The 20,381-nt window shown below is 44.0% G+C and overlaps 1 long non-coding RNA gene across 2 annotated transcripts in view; it reads left to right on the top strand.

The window, feature by feature from the left end:
* Positions 1-195: 195 nt before the first annotated feature.
* The window catches only part of LOC148141063 (uncharacterized), a 41,852-nt gene continuing 21,666 nt past the window's right edge, over positions 196-20,381 (top strand). For both annotated transcript variants that reach the window (XR_015752978.1, XR_015752977.1), the window contains exon 1: positions 196-321. This is a non-coding gene — a long non-coding RNA (uncharacterized LOC148141063). The remainder of the gene's footprint in view (positions 322-20,381) is intronic.

Raw genomic sequence — 20,381 nt, 5'->3', positions numbered from 1 at the left:
CACACACACAGACACAACACACACAGAGACACAACACACACGCTTTCACTCCCATCCTGTGAAGTGCCAGATTGTTTTGGTATTTTTGCACAACAGCGGCGCCTGCTGGCCTCTCTCAGTCATGCGCCACACGACATGGATCGTATACCTTTCGGTTAGAGATTGTACAGTAAACTACCTACCTGCACCGTTCCCTACTGCATCCGCTACACAGCACGACGAATACACTTTCCTACAGTTGTCTTTTGTTCTGTACAATATGTTACACCTCCCTTCGGAAGAATCAGAAATGTTCATGCGGTCGCCTGAAGGTCTCCACAGGTAAATTACTAACACAGTGGAATTAATTTCAGTTATTTTTTTTTCACGAAAGGGCTGCTTGTGTTTGTAATCGCGGTTTTCAATGGGCAAGGGCTTCTATTTCCCATCTGTGTGTGGAGCATCCCTTGGACAAAGCAGAAAAATGTCAACTCAGCAGCTGTGCCTTCATATTAAAGGGTCTGACTTTTAATTTCCACTCCACATCGCCACATTACAGCGGCAGGTGGAGACAAGTCCGATTTGTTAGAAGCAAGGTTGCATTTCGCAGTGAAATTGAAGGTCAGCCGTGTGATAAATGGGATAAGCAATTAGTAAACTTTCCAAGACATTGTTTTGAACGAGCACTGACAGAACAAATCCAAACCATGACTATGGAATGAATTCATTTCTGTTCTGATCTAAATGTCAATACTGTAGAGTCATAGAGTAATAGAGATGTGCAGCATGGAAACAGACCCTTTGGTTGAACCCGTCCATGCCGATCAGGTATACCAATCCAATCTAGTCCCACCTGCCAGCACCCGGCCCATATCCCTCCAAACCCTTCCTATTCATATAACCATCCAAATGCCTTTTAAATGTTGCAATTGTACCAGTCTCCACCACTTCCTCTGGCAGTTCATACACATACCACCCTCTGTGTGAAAAGGTTGCCCCTTAGGTCTCTTTTATATCATTCCCCTCTCATCCTAAACCTATGCCCTCTAATTCTGAACTCCCCAACCCCAGGGAAAAGACTTTGCCTATTTACCCTATCCATGCCCCTCATAATTTTGTAAACCTCTGACGATGCAGGGAAAACAGTCCCAGCCTGTTGAGCATCCCCCTATAGCTCAAATCCTCCAGCCCTGGCAACATCCTTGTAAATCTTTTCTGAACCCTTTCAAGTTTCACAACATCTTTCCAATAGGAAGGAGACCAGAATTGCACGCAATATTCCAACAGTGGCCAAACCAATGTCCTGTACAGCTGCAACATGACCTCCCAACTTCTGTACCCAATACCCTGATAGCATACCAAATGCCTTCTTCACTATCTTATCTACCTGCAACTCCACTTTCAAGGAGCTATGAAAGTGCACTCCAAGGTCTCTTTGTTCAGCAACACTCCCTAGGACCTTACCATTAAGTGTATATCTGCTGCTAAGATTTGCTTTCCCAAAATGCAGCACCTCACATTTATCTGAATTAAACTTCATCTGCCACTTCTCTGCCCATTGGCCCATCTGATCAAGATCCTGTTGTATTCTGAGGTAACCCTCTTTGCTGTCCACTACACCTACAATTTTGGTGTCATCTGCAAACTTACTAACTGTACCTCTTATGCTGGCATCCAAATCATTTATGTAAATGACAAAAAGTAGAGGACCCAGCACTGATCCTTGTGGCCCTCCACTGGTCACAGGCCTCCAGTCTGAAAAACAACCCTCCACCACCACCCTCTGTCTTCTACCTTTGACCCAGTTCTGCATCTAAATGCCTAGTTCTCCCTGTATTCCGTGAGATCTAACCTTGCTAATCAATTTCCCACTGGGAATTTTGTCGGATGCCTTACTGAAGTCCATTTAGGTCACATCAACCGCTCTGCCCTCACCAATCCTTTTTGTTACTTCTTCAAAAAACTCAATCAAGTTTGTGAGACATGATTTCCCATGCACAAAGCCATGTTGACTATCCGTAATCAGTCCTTGCCTTTCCAAATACATGGACATCCTGTCCCTCAGGATTCCCTCCAACAACTTGCCCATCACCGATGTCAGGCTCACTGGTCTATAGTTCCCTAGCTTGTCTTTACCACCCTTCTTAAACAGTGGCACCACGTTTGCCAACCTCCAGTCTTCCGGCACCTCACCTGTGACTATCGATGATACAAATATCTCAGCAAGAGGCCCCAGCAATCACTTCCCTAGCTTCCCACAGAGTTGTCGGGTACACCTGATCAGCTCCTGGGGATTTATCCACTTTTAACCGTTTCAAGACATCCAGCACTTCCTCCTCTGTAATCTGGACATTTTGCAAGATATCACCATCTATTTCCCTACAGTCTATATCTTCCATGTCCTTTTCCACAGTAAATACTGATGCTAAATACTCGTTTAGTACCTCATCCATTTTCTAAGGCTCCATACAAAGGCCGCCTTGCTGATCTTTGAGGGGCCCTATTCTCTCCCTAGTTACCCTTTTGTCGTTAATATATTTATAAAACCCCTTTGAATTTTCCTTAATTCTATTTGCCAAAGCTATCTCATGTCCCCTTTTGCCTCCTGATTTCCCTCTTAAGTATACTCCTACTTCCTTTATACTCTTCTAAGGATTCACTCGATCTATCCTGTCTATACCTTATATATGCTTCCTTCCTTTTCATAACCAAACTCTGAATTTCTTTAGTCATCCAGCATTCCCTATACCTACCAGCCTTTCCTTCCCCCCGACAGGAATATACTTTCTCTGGATTCTCGTTATCTCATTTCTGAAGGCTTCCCATTTTTCAGCCGTCCCTTTACCTGCGAACATCTGCCCCCAATCAGCTTTCAAAAGTTCTTGCCTCATACCGTCAAAATTGGCCTTTCTCCAATTTAGAACTTCAACTTATAGATCTGGTCTATCCTTTTCCATCACTATTTTAAAACGAATAGAATTATGGTCGCTGGCCCCAAAGTGCTCCCCCACTGTCACCTCAGTCACCTGCCCTGCCTTATTTCCCAAGAGTAGGTCAAGTTTTGCACCTTCTCTAATAGTTACATCCACATACTGAATCAGAAAGTTTGCTTGTACACACTTAACAAATTCCTCTCCATCTAAACCCTTAACACTATGGCAGTCCCAGTCTTTGTTTGGAAAGTTAAAATCCCCTACCATAATCACTCTATTATCGAGATTTTCAAAGAGTGTTTATTTCCCATCTGTGTGTTGAGCATCCCTTGGGCAAAGCAGACAGCTCAATGGATGTGCCAGGACAATATATCGAAGGGTCTCTCTTTTAATTTCCACTCCACGGTGCCACAGTACAGTGGCAGGTGGAAACATGTGCGATTTGTTAGAAACAAGGTTGCATTCTGCAGTGAAACTGAAGGTAAGCCAAAAAAATATGATAAGCAATTAGTAAACTTTCCAAGACATTGTTTTGAATGGGCACTGATATAACAGAAACAAACCGTGAATATGCAATGAATTCATTCCTGTTCTGATCTCAATGTCAATACTGTAGGTGCTTCTCTGCAATGCTATATTTTATTTCTCGATGGTGCTTCTGTCAAAACGTGAACACGAATCAGTCACTAAGTCAGAACTCTGTTAAAAAACAGAAGCAACCCCATTACAATTTATTGTTAGCGATAAACAATGGCCAGATTAATATTAATCGCCTTGACTACTTTAGCTTCCTGTCTCATTAAATTCTGCAGAAGCTCTGATTTATTTGATTTATTTTCTGTCACGTGTATTTTGTTACAAGGATTTGTTACACTGAAAAGGATTCTAAACTATATTGTCAGTGTCGAATTAAGATCCGGAATGACAGTTTGGCAAAACTCTTGGAAGCATTTAGTAAATGAGAATTAGAATGAGAATTAGGTTATTGTAACCTGCCCACATGAGAGCAGTGAAAGTCCCGACTTACAGCACCATCTTAAGTACTAAGATACCTTGGTTAAAGAGTCACAGAGATGTACAGCATGGAAACAAATCCTTTGGTTCAACTCGTTCATGTTGACCAGATAGCTTAGATAAATCTAGTCCTATTTGTCAGCATATCCCTGTAAACCCTTCCTATTCATATAGCCATCCAGATACCTTTTAAATGTCATAATTGTACCAGCCTCGACCACATCCTCTGGCAGCTCATTCCATGCACGTACCACCCTCTGTGTGAGAAAGTTGCCCCTTAGGTCACTTTTAAATCTTTCCCCTCTCACCTTAAACGTAGGTCCTCTAAGTTTTAAACTCCCTCTCTCCAGACAAAAGCTTAGGAATAAATTTGAAAAATACAGAATTAAAATGTTCAGCAGGATAGTCCTTCAAATAGATAGTGCTGGGCTTCACCTCCACCACAAATATAATACAAACTATAGCAAGTGACTTTTAGATGTCAGTTCTTTCTGTTGTGATAACATGAATGCCATACAATCACTCTTTTCTCATCACCATTTATGATTATTATGGGCTCAGGAGTGGAAGATGGAGTTTAATTTAGATAAATATGAGGTGCTGTATTTTGGAAAGACAAGTCAGAACAAGATCTGTACACTTAATGGTAAGGTCCTGGTGAATGTTGCTAAGCAAAGAGACCTTTGAATGCAGGTTCATAGTTCCTTGAAAGTGTAGTCACAGGTTGACAGGATAGTGAAGAAGACATTTGGCATACCTGCCGTTATGGTCAGAGCACTGAGTATAGGAGTTGGGAGGTCATGTTGTGGTTGTACAGGACATTGGTTAGGCCACTTATAAATATTGTGTGCAATTGTGATCTCTCTCCTATCAGAAGAATGTTCCAACATAGAACATAGAACATTCCAGCACAGTACATGCCCTTCAGTCCACGATGTTACCCCGACCTGTGGAACCAATCTGGAGCCCATTTAACCTACTCTATTCCATTCTCGTCTATTTGTCTATCTAATGACCATTTTAATGTCCTTAAAGTTTGCAAGTCTATTTCTGTTGCAGGTAGTGCATTCCACACCCCTATCACTCTTTGAGTAAATAAACTGCCTCTGACATCTGTCCTAAACCTATCACCCCTCAATGTAAAGCTATGTTCCCTCATAGCGGCACGGTGGCACAGTGGTTAGCACTGCTGCCTCACAGCACCAGAGACCCGGGTTCAATTCCCGACTCAGGCGACTGACTGTGTGGAGTTTGCACATTCTCCCCGTGTCTGCGTGGGTTTCCTCCGGGTGCTCCGGTTTCCTCCCACAGTCCAAAGATGTGCAGGTCAGGTGAATTGGCCATGCTAAATTGCCCGTAGTGTTAGGTAAGGGGTAAATGTCGGGGTATGGGTGGGTTGCGCTTCGGCGGGTCGGTGTGGACTTGTTGGGCCGAAGGGCCTGTTTCCACACTGTAAGTAATCTAATCTAATCATACTAGTCATCACCATCCGAGGAAAAAGGCTCTCACTGTCCATCCTATCTAACCCTCTGATTATCTTATATGTCTCAATTGAATCACCTTTCAACCTTCTTTATTCTAATGAAAACAGCCTCAAGTCCCTCAGCCTTTCCTCATAAGACATTCCCTTCATACCAGGCAACATCCTTGTAAATCTCCTCTGAACCCTTTCCAAAGCTTCCACATCCTTCCTATAATGCGGTGACCAGAACTGTACACAATACTCCAAGTGCGGCCGCACCAGAGTTTTGTACAGCTGTAGCATAACCTCATGGTTCCGAAACTCAATCCCTTGACCAATAAAAGCTAATGTACTGTATGCCTTCTTAACAATCCTATCAATCTGGATGGCAACTTTCAAGGATCTGTGCACCTGGACACTGAGATCTCTCTGCTCATCTACACTGTCAAGATTCTTACCATTTACCCAGTACTCTGCATTCCTGTTACTCCTTCCAAAGTGAATCACCTCACACCTTTCCGTATTAAACTCTATTTGCCTCCTGTCAGCCCAGCTCTGCAGTTTATCTATGTCTCTCTGTAACCTACAACATCCTTCATGAGTATCCACAACTCCACTGACCTTAGTGTCATCCGCAAATTTACTAACACATCCTTCTGCGCCCTCATCTAGGTCATTTATAAAAGTGACAAACAGCAGTGGACCCAAAACAGATCCTTGCGGTACACCACAAGTAACTGAACTCCAGGATGAATATTTCCCATTAACCACCACCTTCTGTCTTCTTTCAGCTAGCCAATTTCTGATCCAAACCGCTAAATCACCCTCAATCCCATGCCTCTGTATTTTGTGCAATAGCCTACCATGGGGAACCTTATCAAACACCTTACTGAAATCCACATACACCACATCGACCGCTTTACCCCCATCCACCTGTTTGGCCACCTTCTCAAAGACAATGTTGTGAAACTGGAAAGGGTTCAGAAAACATTTACAAGGATGTTTGAACTATAGGCAGAGACAGAACAGGATGGGGCTACTTTCTCTGGAGCGTCGGAGGTTGAGGGTGACTGTGTAGGGGTTCACAAAATAATGAGGCATGGATAGAGTGAATTGACAAGGTCTTTTCCCTGATTTGGGGGAGGGGGGGGTTTCAGGGCATAGTTTGTAGGTGAGAGGGGAATAATTTAAAAGGGAACTCAGGGGCAACTTGTTCACACAGAAGGTTACTGCATGTATGTAATAGCTACCAGAGGAAGTGGGGAGGCTGCTAAGATTTCAACATTGAAAAGGCATCTGGATGGGTATACGAACAGGAAGGGTTTAGAGGGATGCGGGCCAAATGCTGGTAAATGGAACTAGATTTCCATCGGATATCTGGTCAGCATGGATGAGTTTGACCGAAGGGTTTGTATCTGTGCTATATATCTCTTTGACATGATGGGAGCTGTTATATTGAAGTACCTCTCTGTTATAGATGTACCACCCTGTCAGACCCATGCTGACATAACCAATCTTGCAGAGAGATCTTTTAACTTCAGGTTTGGAACAACATTCTTTCTGACACACTCGTTCTGACACACTTAGTGTGAACACTTGCATGAAGACAATGACCCTATTGTAACCACTCCACATCAAAAGAATGCCCCTCTGTGTATCAGCTCCCTCTCTGACACAAACATCTCAAACATACATACCCTCATCTCAAACATACAGTAACGGAAAACAATCTTTCCCTGACATTGCGGCATTGTAGAGGGCGTTGGATGCTTGTTTGGTTAGAAATGGTGTGCAGGGGTCTGGGGAAACGCAGATTGACACTCGCCAATTGATATGATGCAGGTAGCAGGGGGCCGAATGGACCTTGACCGGTCCAAGCCTCTCTCATTTGGTGAACACACCCCCACACTTGATGCACATTGAGCAGTTTGTCGCTCACTATTTTGTTTTCAAATACATCCCTTCAACACTCACAGCAGCCAATAGCTCAGACTTGATGTCAAATGTTTCTCTGATAAACCCTCGCAGATACACAGACATATCAAACCGAGCTTTTCTGTCCCTCAGAGACACGCAGTCCATGCCCTCTCCGTGCCTCGCCAGCCCTCCCACACTCGCAGTTTATCAGCAGGATCACCACATCACCTTATATACTGGTGGACGTCGTCAACTGATTCACATAGCGGGCAACGTAGGAACCCTTACTGGAACTTCATTGTGTGGGAGATGGTTAACGGGTGGTCACCGAAAGCTTCAGCAGTGTTCCCACTTTAATGACATCCAGTTGTTAGAGAGTGTGTCTTGTGTGTATCTACCTGTTTAAGAGCCTGGAAACGGTATCATGTGTACAACCAACCTGCAGCTATTGATCAATATATCCGGCTTTTAAAGGGTTTTGATCATTGGTTTCGAAGATATCAAAGGGTGGTGTGTAATTTTGGGTTTGAAAGTATCTTCAAACCAGTCCACTAAGGGTTAATTGGTAAATGGTTAAATTTCCATTTAAGGGAAAATTGGCGATTGTAGCAATGTGTAAAATTATTGACCTGAGGCAAAACAGCCTGTTGGAACTTTACCACCTCGGATTGGCTGGGGAGACGATTCTTTTTTTTCAGTGAACACGGAGCTACCTGGAGATGTTTTCAACTTGTTTTCTGCACAATGGAATGTCCGGAAAAGTACTGAAAACATTGTGATACAGCACAGAATCAGACTAGTTATTAATATCAGGGAGTTTACCCCCTCGCTATAGTTTCACCATCAGGCCGGAGTTCCTGAGACCATCCCGCTGAGTCTGAGACAGAGCTCCAAGTGTCACCGTCCCAATCATCCCCCAAGCACAGAAAGACAGGGAGACTTCCCCCTCACCCCCACGCACAGATACACTCACCCACACACTGACACACTCATCCACACACAGACACAAACACACACAGATACACTCACCCATACACAGACACTCACAGTCACAGATACACACCCACACACAGAATTACACGCTCTCTCTCTCTGTCACACACACGCACAGATACACTCACCCACACACACTCACAGATACACTCACAGACACACACATGCACTCACACTCACATATACACTCACACACACAGACACAAATACACTCACCCATGCACACACACTCTATCTCACACAACACACACACACTTACACTCACAGATACACTCACATACACACAGACAGATGCACACACACTCTAACTCACACAACACACACTCACAGATACACTCACCCACACATACACACTTGCTATTGCATACACACAGAGGCACAATTAGCTTTAACATATCGTACGGATGAACAATTATTAATTCTTATCTGTATGAAGTATATTGTGGGCAAGGACACAAGGATGTGATGAGACAGTAGCTGGATTCCTATGACCCTGGATTGCTACATCGTAAACAGAATCAAGAGGGAGATATAAACCAGTTATAAATGCAGTGCATTTTACTTATACTTGTATCCATTGTACAAGAGTTTGGAGGGTCGGGAGAGACTTGTTGGGCTGAAAGGTCTGTTTCCATACTGTAGGGAATCTAATCTTAAAAAAAAAGTCAGGGACAGGAAATGTAATTGAACAAAACACCTTTACCAGGAGGGATGATGGAGTTCAGAGAGAACTTGTGGAAGTCGCTGTGTTTTTTTCTCTATTTGGGAATGCAACATGAATTTCCAGTTTGGCAATGTTCCATTGAAAGCTCTTCACTTTCCTGGCAGCTGGCAGAAAGTTTTCTAAAAATATCGCTGATATCTAAAATCCAAGCAGAAAATGTCTTCAGTGAGAATCCTGTGCTGAGAGAGAGGCAGAGCAATGAGGACAGTGAAGCAGAGATTGTCTCACTTGAAATGGCTGCACAAGTCGGATCAAAGTTCTGATTTTAGCATAAATCCAGACATGAATTTAACTGATGAGGTTGCATTTTTTTTGGATTTTAAACATTATAACCTAGCACATCAACTCCCTTCAGCTACCCTCGGAGATCATTGACAACATTATGTTTCATTGACTGAGACTGTGGCCTTGTCTATTATTGAGGTTGGCGAACATTTTTGGGTTGTTCTCCTCCCACTGATTAATTAATAGACCAAGCTATTTCCCCATGAGCATGGCAGGGTTATAGATGTTAACTTGATCCGCAGGCTGTGGATGGAATACTGTAGCAAGCATGTACCTCTGTATTGTGCTTTTCCCAGACTGACAAATCATGTAGATATTTTGTCTGATGCTGCAGCGGTGTACCATCTCACATTCCTCACTGAGAGAGGGTTTTCTCCTCCCTTGGAAGGAAATGTCCAGTGAGGGATGTATTGGGTGAGAGGTTTGCAGTGTATAGGTCTAATTCCACTTGTTAATGTTGAGCCCCACAGAGTTATGCACTGGTACAGGGTCACAGGGATGTATTGCACAGAAATGGATCCTTTGGTTCAACTCATTCAATGCTGACAAGAGATCAAAAAATCTAGTCCCATTTTACATATTGCAGTTGTGCCAGTCTCCCGGCAGCTCAGTCCACACACGCACCACTCTGCATGAAAATCTTGCCCCTCAGTTCCCTCAGTTCCATCTTTGCCCTCTCACCTTAAATCTATCCTCTCTACGCTTAGAATCCCATACCCTGGGAAAAAGATCTTGTCTATTTACCCTAACCATGCCTCTCATGATTATATAAACTCATCAGCTTCCAAAGTGGCAGAGAAGACATCCCCAGCCTACTCAGCCTCTCTGTCTGTAGCTCAAACCCTCCAACTCTTGTTAATCTTATCTGAACACTTCCAAGTTGAACAACACATTTTCTATCACAGGGAGACCAGAACTGAATGCAGTATTCTAAAAATGGTTTAATCATTGTCCTGTACAGCCACAACATACCATCCCAATGCACTCAATAAACTCAATGCACTGCCCTGTCTGCCTCTGACTCTACCTTCAGGGGACTATGAATCTGTGCTCCAAGCTCTCTTTGTTTGCTGACATTTACCAGGCACCACCATTATGTGTATAACTCCTGCCTAGATATGCCTTCCTAAAATGCAACACCTAACATTTATAATTGTACCAGCCTGCACCACTCCCTCTGGCAGCTCATTCCATGTGCACACGACTCTCTGCATGAAAATGTAGCCTCTTAGGGAGCTTTTAAATCTTTTCCCTCTCACCTTAAACCTATGCTCTCTAGTTTTGAACTCTCCTAATCTGGGAAAATACAGTGCCTATTCCCCTTACCATGCCCTTCATAGCGTCATTGAGTCTGACAGCACAGAGACAGGCCCTTCAGCTCAAACTGGTCCATGCCAAACAAAATATCCATTCACATGAACTCCATTTCCCTACAATTGGCCCATATCCTTCTAAACCTTTCCTATCCATGTATCTATCCAAATGTCTTTTAAGTTTTGTTAGTGTACCCACCTCAACGACTTCTGCTGGCAGCTCATTCCATTTGCGTACCACTCTCTGTGTAAAAAGTTCATGGTTTTATAAACTTCCATAAAGTCATTCCACAGCCTTTGACACTGCAGAAGATCTAGCCCTAGCCTATTCAGCCTCTCTCTGTAACTTCAACTCTCAAACCCTGGCAACATCTGTCTAAATCTCTTTGTGCATGCATGTCTATGTGCATGTGTGTGTGAGCTTTTCTGTATCATTGCATATATTTGTGTGTATGTGCCTGTGTGGTTGTCCCTGTCATTGGTCTCCCAATGTGTGTATCTTGTCTCTCTGTATGTGTTCTGTTCATCTGTTTTACAGTGTGTTATTTGTCTGTCTTTGTGTTGTATATCTGCATGTGTTTAGGTCTGTATGAGAGTGTGTATATGTGCATGGACATTAGTCTTCTGAGTCTGTTTATGGTTGTGATTCTATAGCAGTGTATGTTTTTGAGTCTGTGCCAATGTGGCTGTGTTGTCTATCTGCATGTAGATAAATGAAGTGTGTTTGTCTCTATGTGCATGTATTTGTTTGAGCAGCAGCAGTGTTTGGGGTATCCAGGTAAGCATGCCAGCCTGTGAGTATTTATAACTACAAAATATAGGTTGACTATAACCCAAAAGGTGTCTACACCAGGAAATTAAACCCTGGGTGAAGAAACCAAAGCAAGTCATGCACAGCCACCATTCAGGTGAATCCTGTAGGACAGGCCTCAGTCTGTTCCATGCAGTCGGGAATATTCTGTTGAAGAATTTCTCATTATGTCACAGTTTGCAAAACTAAAATTTTATCTTGGGAGGGAGAGAGAGAATTTGAGATAAGTTTTTCAAAAAGCCAATATACATTCAAGCAACGGTTACTCAGCAAGAAGCCAGATCTTCCCCTTTCTCTCTGTCACATAAACATTCCAGCAGCTTCCCAGCGAAAATAAACTGGTTAAACTGGTTTTATTGACTGACAACTTTGGGAACATTGACACAATTAATTTAATCCTAACATTCACAGGTTTGTAATGCAGGAAACAGCACAGGACCTAATTCTCAACATGATCTAACAGGTAACATTGCAAAAGGTGCCATGAGATATGATTGGGTGAGATCTGGGCTAAGAGTTAAAGTTGTTCTAACACCAGGAACAACACTTTAGATTAGATTAGATTAGATTACTTACAGTGTGGAAACAGGCCCTTCGGCCCAACAAGTCCACACCGACCCGCCGAAGCGCAACCCACCCATACCCCTACATTTACCCCTTACCTAACACTACGGGCAATTTAGCATGGCCAATTCATCTGTCCTGCACATCTTTGGACTGTTGCTTGACAATGTCTAATCCCTCTCTCTCTTTCCTTCTTCTCCATTTTCAGCTCATTCTTTCTTTTTCCCTTTCTCACATTATTTCTAATTGTTTCTGTCCATACTGATCTCCATATTGCACGCTTTGCTCTCATTATCTCAGTTTAAATCAGACGTGCTGAATCAGTTTCTATCTTTGTATTTCTGACCCCCATTTTTGCACACTTTCAGGGATGTTTATTTTCCTTCAAGTTTTTCATCTTTTTATGAACAAGGCCCTTACCATGCAGGAAGACCGCTCCAACATTCCAATTCAGGACCAATCTGCGAGTCTCCACAAACTATGGTTGAGAGAGCTATTTCTTTTGCACTCTCCTTGCCAACATTTATCTCTGCCAGTGATAGTCAATATGATCCGATCTGCAGTTGTGCACTGACTCAAAACTGGTGCTCCCTAGATTCCATCGTCCCCAGCCTTTATTAATTGCCCGACCGTTCCCCCTGTATTGCACACACACCCAGAACTGAAGTTCCTCATTTTCTCTCTCCATCCATTTTATAGCCTCACTCTTGTGCAACTGATTACTTGGATACTCTTTAAATGAAATTGAATGTACATTGACTGAAGTTACAGTCAAATCTATCGTACTGAACAAACTAATCAGCCATTGTGTTGGAAAATGGCCAACATATAGAAATGATTCGCAGTTTGAAATTATAATTCACACTTTACAGAGCCCGGTCTGTAATATGTCACGTGTTTTCTGTCAATACTCAATGGCTGGTTCAGGTAGCAAAGGCTGCAAACCTGTTTGAGCCTGACTAGGCCACAATCAAACAGGACCCATTTAACCAAATGAGCCAAGGAAAGGTACTATCCACAGAGAAGATGCTACTAAGACTCAGGTTGATGTAAAGAAATCAATACAAATGGACCATTCACTGCACGGGGATAGAGCGCGGCACGGTGGCACAGTGGTTAGCACTGCTGCCTCACAGCGCCAGAGACCCGGGTTCAATTCCCGCCTCAGGCGACTGACTGCATGGAGTTTGCACGTTCTCCCTGTGTCTGCGTGGGTTTCCTCCGGGTGCTCCGGTTTCCTCCCACAGTCCAAAGATGTGCAGGTCAGGTGAATTGGCCATGCTAAATTGCCCGTAGTGTTAGGTAAGGGGTAAATGTATGGGTGGGTTGCGCTTCGGCAGGGCGGTTTGGACTTGTTGGGCCGAAGGGCCTGTTTCCACACTGTAAGTAATCTAATCTAATGATTAAAAAAAAAGAGAGATACGCAGAGGTTAGCAGAAGGTCAGGGAGATAGAATGACAGGGAGAGACAGTGGGAAAGAACAATAGATGTGGAGAGGTGAGGGTAGATAGAAAAAGAGAGATGGAGGGAGACAGAGAGGGAAAGAAAGGTAAACAGCCTCTCCAGTGGTCCCTTGCATCACAGTTGCCAATCTTCAGCCAATTCAATTCACTCAAAGAGGTATCAGTTCGAGGGACTGGACACCTCAAACTGTACTAACCCTGATAATATTCTGGTAATAGGACTGTCCTCCAGAACTTGCCACTCCCAAGCCAAGTTGTTCCAGTGTAGCAGTAACACTGTCGAAAATTGCCCAGATGTGTCCTGTGCACAAAATGCAGGATAAATCCAACCACATCAATTACCGCCCTATCAGTCTCCTGTCAATCATCAGTAAAGTGATGGAAGGTATCATCAACAGTGCTGTCCATGAAGCCGTGCTCAGTGAATTCTATTCATGTAATAGCCTCTGAATGCAAAAGTTGCCTTATGTCCATTTTAAATCTTTCCCCTCTCACCATAAACCAAAACCGTCCAGCTATGGACTCCCTTGCACTCAGAAAATAAACCTATTCCTGCACCTCATGATTTTATAAACCTCTATAAGGTCACTCCTCAGCATCCAAAGCTGCAGGGAATATAGCCCTGGCCTATTCAGTCTGTCCCTAGAGCTCAAACCCTCTTACCCCAGCAACATCCTTGTAAATCCATTCCTCAGCCCATCGGCCCATCTGATCGAGGTCCTACTGTACTCTGAGATAACATTCTCTGCTGTCCACTGCACCACCAATTCTGGTGTCAGCTGCAATCTTACTAACCATTTACCCTATATTTACATCCAAATCATTTACATAAATGACAAAAAGTAGTGGACCCAGCAATGATCCTTCCAGCACACCACTGGTCACAGGCCTCCAGTCTTAAAATATCCCTCCACCATTACATGATGTGTCCTCCCTTCAAGTCAATGTTGTAGCCAAATGGCTCGCTCCCTCTGGGATTCCATGTGATCTAACCTTGCTAATGCACGGTAAGATCTCACACAAAGTAAAACAAGAACACAACAGTCACCAGGTTTTATCAAAACACTCATTCTATATGCAATGAATCTGTGCATTCCAGCTCTTATAGAGACATAGAGTCACACTGTGTGGAAGCAGACCTATTGAACCAACTCGACCATGCCAACCAGGCATCCAAATCTGACCGAGACCAATTTGACAGCATTTGGCCCATGTCACTGTAAATCATTCCTGCTCATGTACCCATCTAGTTTCCTTTTCAATGTTGTGATTCTACCAGCCTCCACCGATTCCTCTGGCAGCTTGTTCCATAAACGCACCACCCTCTGTGTGAAAACGTTAACCCGCAGGTATGAACAGAATGGATTAGCAGCAGTTGCCATCTTTAGGATTTTCTTAATGTCCTGCTTGGCTGGTCTTCCTTGTCAGACATCAGCAGTTGAAATTTTTATCGTCAATTGCATATCCCAACTTCAACCTTAAATTAAATACCATGCAGCACAATCTAACACAAGATACTGAAACAGAAGTGTCCTAGAAAGAAAATTAATACCTTTGGCAACACGCAGACAAACCTCATCTACAAAGTCACCCTGGTATGAAGACTTTGCATAAGTCCATTCTTTCTGAGGGGAGAGTGGTCTTGTTCCTCTTCATACTACAGATTGAAAAAAGGGCATATGCAGTGGCAAGGGAGAAATTGAGAGGGAGATAGAGACAAGGAGAAAACTTGATTCAAAATAACCCCATGTAGTTTTGAACAAAATAGCTGAAATGCAAAGTTAGACTCCCCCTCTCTCAGTCACACACACTGTCTCGAGGCAAAATCCGAGTACAGTCAATGCTGTGAGAGCTATTTTGGTGTTTGAATAACTGCCAACTTTGAAGGTTTCAAAATTATGAATTAATTTTTGAAGAGCATTCATTGTTGCAAAATTGTGAAACACCATAGTTTTGTGATCCATGGAAACTCCCTCAGGCAGCATTGAGATCATTTCCAGGGGGCTTGTGTTTCTGAGACCTGAGCGAGGGAAGCTGCAGGCTGTCATTACACAGCAAGAGCAGACACACAATCCCATTGAGAGCTGTTCCTCCAGTCTGCAGGAATTCAGGCATTTATTGCTGAAACCTTCAGTTTGACTTCAGTTTGTCCGGATTTATCTGTGCAAGTTAGATGTACCAGAAGGGTGCCACCAGAAGTCAAGATGCAGCTGAACAGTGACCTCCAAACAAGAACCCCCCCAGTTGCCATCTTTCTGTTTTCTCCCATCACACCATCAATATTTGGAATAGTGACCCTCCTAATTTCTCTCTCTCTCTCACACCCACAAACCACCCTCGCTCCCCCCAAACAGACAGTCTGTCTGTCTGTCTGTCTGTCTGTCTGTCTGTCTGTCTCTCTCTCTCTCTCTCTCTATCTCTCTGTCTCGTGTTCTTCTTAAATTTTCCATGTCTCACCCTTCAGTTAAAAAGAACACACCGCTTTGATGCTGAGTGATGGGCATTTTGCCTCAGTTAATGTTGTCGGGATATTGACAAGTGACTTCATTGAAGATGCTGAATGTTTTGTTTGAAGTGTACTATCTGTGAGATAGTAGGAGTAACATGTTTTGTATCACTGCAGGGCTCGTTTATTTCAGCTACATACCAGTTTCCCAGGACAGCAGTCAAACAGAAACTAGTTAAATTACACACCTTGTCGAACACCTTACGAAGTCCATATAGATCTCATCTACTGCTCTGCCCTCATCAATCTACTTTGTTACTTCTTCAAAAAACTCAATCAAGTTTGTGAGACATGATTTCCCATGCACAAAGCCATGTTGACTATCCATAATCAGTCCTTGCCTTTCCAAATACATGTACATCCTGTCCCTCAGGATTCCCTCCAACAACTTGCCCACCACTGAGGTCAGGCTCACTGGTCTATAGTTCCCTGGCTTGTCCTTACCACCTTTCTTAAACAGTGGCACCACGTTTGCCAACCTCCAGTCTTCCGGCACCTCACCTGTGACTATCGATGATACAAATATCTCAGCAAGAGGCCCAGCAATCACTTCTCTAGCTTCCCACAGAGTTCTCGGGTACACCTGATCAGGTCCTGTGGATTTATCCAACTTTAACCGTTTCAAGAAATCCAGCACTTCCTCCTCTGTATTCTGGACATTTTGCAAGATGTCACCATCTATTTCCCTACAGTCTATATCATCCATATTCTTTTCCACAGTAAATACTGATGCAAAATATTCATTTAGTATCTCCCCCATTTTCTGTGGCTCCACACAAAGGCCGCCTTGCTGATCTTTGAGGGGCCCTATTCTCTCCCTAGTTACCCTTTTGACCTTAATATATTTGTAAAACCCCTTTGGATTCTCCTTCATTCTATTTGCCAAAGTTATCTCATGTCCCCTTTTTGCCCTCCTGATTTCCCACTTAAGTATACTCCTACTTCCTTCATTCGATCTATCCTGTCTATACCTTACATACGCTTCTTTCTTTTTCTTAACCAAACCCTACCTACCAGCCTTCCCTTTCACCCTGACAGGAATATACTTTCTCTGGATTCTTGTTATCTCATTTCTGAAGGCTTCCCATTTTCCAGCCGTCCCTTTACCTGCGAACATCTGCCCCCAATCAGCTTTCAAAAGTTCTTGCCTAATACCGTCAAAGTTGGCCTTTCTCCAATTTAGATTAGATTTGATTACATTACAGTGTGGAAACAGGCCCTTCGGCCCAACAAGTCCACACCAACCCGCAACCCACCCATACCCCAACATTTACCCCTTACCTAACACTACGGGCAATTTATCAAGGCCAATTCACCTGACCTGCACATCTTTGGACTGTGGGAGGAAACCAGAGCACCCGGAGGAAACCCACGCAGACACGGGGAGAACATGCAAACTCCACACAGTCAGTCGCCTGAGGCGGGAATTGAACCCAGGTCTCTGGGGCTGTGAGGCAGCAGTGCTAACCACTGTGCCACTATGCCGCCCACTAACTTCAACTTTTAGAACTGGTGTATCCTTTTCCTTCTCTGTTTTAAAACGAATAGAATTATGGTTGCTGGCCCCAAAGTGCTCCCCCACTGACACCTCAGTCACCTGCCCTGCCTTATTTCCCAAGAGTAGGTCAAGTTTTGCACCTTCTCTAGTAGGTACCTCCACATACTGAATCAGAAAGTTGTCTTGTATGCACTTAAGAAATTCCTCTCCATCTAAACCTTTAACACTATGGCAGTCCCAGTCTTTGTTTGGAAAGTTAAAATCCCCAACCATAACTACCCTATTATTCTTACAGATAGCTGAGATCTCCTTACAAGTTTGTTTCTCAATTTCCCTCTGACTATTGGGGTGGGGGGGGGGGGGGGGGGGGGGAACTATTATACAATCCCATAGCTGAAAGGAATGAGCCCTATAGTAATGCAAAACACACTAACTCCTACTACCTCACAGACAGGATAATCCAAAGAAGAACTTAAACGTCTTAAATGTCATCACTTGTGAAAGACCATATCAATTTCCTGAAAATATCAATTATGCAGGATAGGGCCAGCAGTGATGCTGTGATATACTGGTGGGAGCATTTTGTAGAAACATAGATTGAGGTGGCACAATAAACGCTCTTCGGTCCATCAATGCATTACTACTGATTCTCTCAGTCAGAAAGATAGGGAAACATTCCAAAACAATGTAGATGGATTGTAAAGTGGGGAAAATGTGTTGTTAAATTTTAGATTAGATTACTTTACAGTGTGGAAACAGGCGCTTCGGCCCAACCAGTCCACACCGACCCTCTGACGAGCAACCCATCCAGACCCATTCCCCTACATTTACCCCTTCACCTAACTCTATCGGCAATTTAGCATGGCCAATTCACCTAACCCGCACATTTTTGGACTGTGGGAGGAAACCGGAGCACCCGGAGGAAACCCACGCAGACACGGGGTTTGGCACAAATAGGAAAGCAGAAGGTTATTTTCACATAGATTAGATTCCCTACAGTGTGGAAACAGGCCCTTCAGCCAAACAAGTCCACACTGACCCTCTGAAGAGTAACCAACCCTGACCCATTTCCCTCTGACTAAGCACCTAACACTATGGGCAATTTAGCATGGCCAATTCACCTAAACCTGCACACCTTTGGACTGTGGGAGGAAACTGGAGGAAACCTACACAGACACGGGGAGAATGTGCAATCTCCGCACAGTCACCCGAGTCCTGAATCGAACCTGGGACTCTGGTGCTGTGAGGCAGCAGTGCTAACCACTGGGCCACTATGCCACCCATTGGTGTTGTTAAGGTTTGGCCCAAATAGGAAAGCAGAAGGTTATTTTCACTTGTAGAGCAGTAGAGTGTTGTTACAGAAAGAGACCTAGTGTTCTCTGGGCGAGAAAGACAAACATGAGTGACAGCAAGTAAGATGGAAAAATAGATTTGGATTTATTGCAAGGTGATTGCTATTTTAAAGTAATCAAACCTTGCTATAGAGTCATAGAGATGTACAGCCCTATTTGCATACCTGGCATAAATGACATCCAAGGCAATATATGAAAGTATTTGGTGAGGGGGCCATTTTTGATGAATTGACCAATGGTAATCTAACATAAAGACAGCTTTTGAAGAGTCTGACTCCACACTGGGAGGAACACACACTGAACAAAGAACAGCTTAATAATGAAGCATGCAATCGTGTGCAAACAAATCTGTTGGAAAGAGCAATTAGGTTGTGATGCTTAAAAGGATTTTCTGCTCACTTACTTACTTTTATAATAACAACAAAGGGATGTGTTAACATATTCTTCAATTGCTCTCTGAATATTCTGTGTCACAACATAAATGCACGTGTTTGTGCAGCAACTCAAGAGCTGCAGAATAATTCCGAGTTCTTTGAGGTAAAATCATGTCGTGATATCCTAAACGCCGGATGCTTTCGAACAATGAATAAAACAGGAAGATGTCCCACAACAATATGAAATTCCCCAAGATAACAAATAGCAAAATCATAGATTTCTTGTGAATCTCTATCCTAGGATCTTTGTGTCTCGCCCCATTCCAGTTATCACAAAGTCTCCTGCGGGCTCTGTTGGTGATTAAAATACCTCACTGTTAAAACATTGAGCAGCAAAATCAGAACAAATGGGACCCCCGGAGTAAGAATGCCCTCATTAATCCTCATCAATCACTCCAAGTAATATTTTCCCTGATAATATTCAGGTGATAGTACTGTGCTGCAGAAACTGCCAGTCCCAACCCATGGTTAGAGACAAAGAAACTGAAGATGCTGGAATCCAAAGATGCTGCCTGGCTGCTGTGTTCCTCCAGCCTCCTGCCTGTCCTTCCTGATACTGCCTGGCCTGCTGTGTTCCTCCAGCCTCCTGCCTGTCCTTCCTGATACTGCCTGGCCTGCTGTGTTCCTCCAGCCTCCTGCCTGTCCTTCCTGATACTGCCTGGCCTGCTGTGTTCCTCCAGCCTCCTGCCTGTCCCTCCTGATACTGCCTGGCCTGCTGTGTTCCTCCAGCCTCCTGCCTGTCCCTCCTGATACTGCCTGGCCTGCTGTGTTCCTCCAGCCTCCTGCCTGTCCTTCCTGATACTGCCTGGCCTGCTGTGTTCCTCCAGCCTCCTGCCTGTCCCTCCTGATACTGCCTGGCCTGCTGTGTACCTCCAGCCTCCTGCCTGTCCCTCCTGATACTGCCTGGCCTGCTGTGTTCCTCCAGCCTCCTGCCTGCCCCTCCTGATACTGCCTGGCCTGCTGTGTTCCTCCAGCCTCCTACCTGTCCCTCCTGATACTGCCTGGCCTGCTGTGTTCCTCCAGCCTCCTGCCTGTCCCTCCTGATACTGCCTGGCCTGCTGTGTTCCTCCAGCCTCCTGCCTGTCCCTCGTGATGCTGCCTGGCCTGCTGTGTTCCTCCAGCCTTCTGCCTGT

Source organism: Chiloscyllium plagiosum, unplaced genomic scaffold (assembly GCF_037043375.1).
Source record: "Chiloscyllium plagiosum isolate Xiang-an unplaced genomic scaffold, Cpla_swu_hap1 HiC_scaffold_35, whole genome shotgun sequence".
NCBI classification, from domain to species: domain Eukaryota; kingdom Metazoa; phylum Chordata; class Chondrichthyes; order Orectolobiformes; family Hemiscylliidae; genus Chiloscyllium; species Chiloscyllium plagiosum.
The sequence above is the reverse complement of the archived record's forward strand: the minus strand, read 5'-3'. Positions and strand labels throughout refer to the sequence as shown.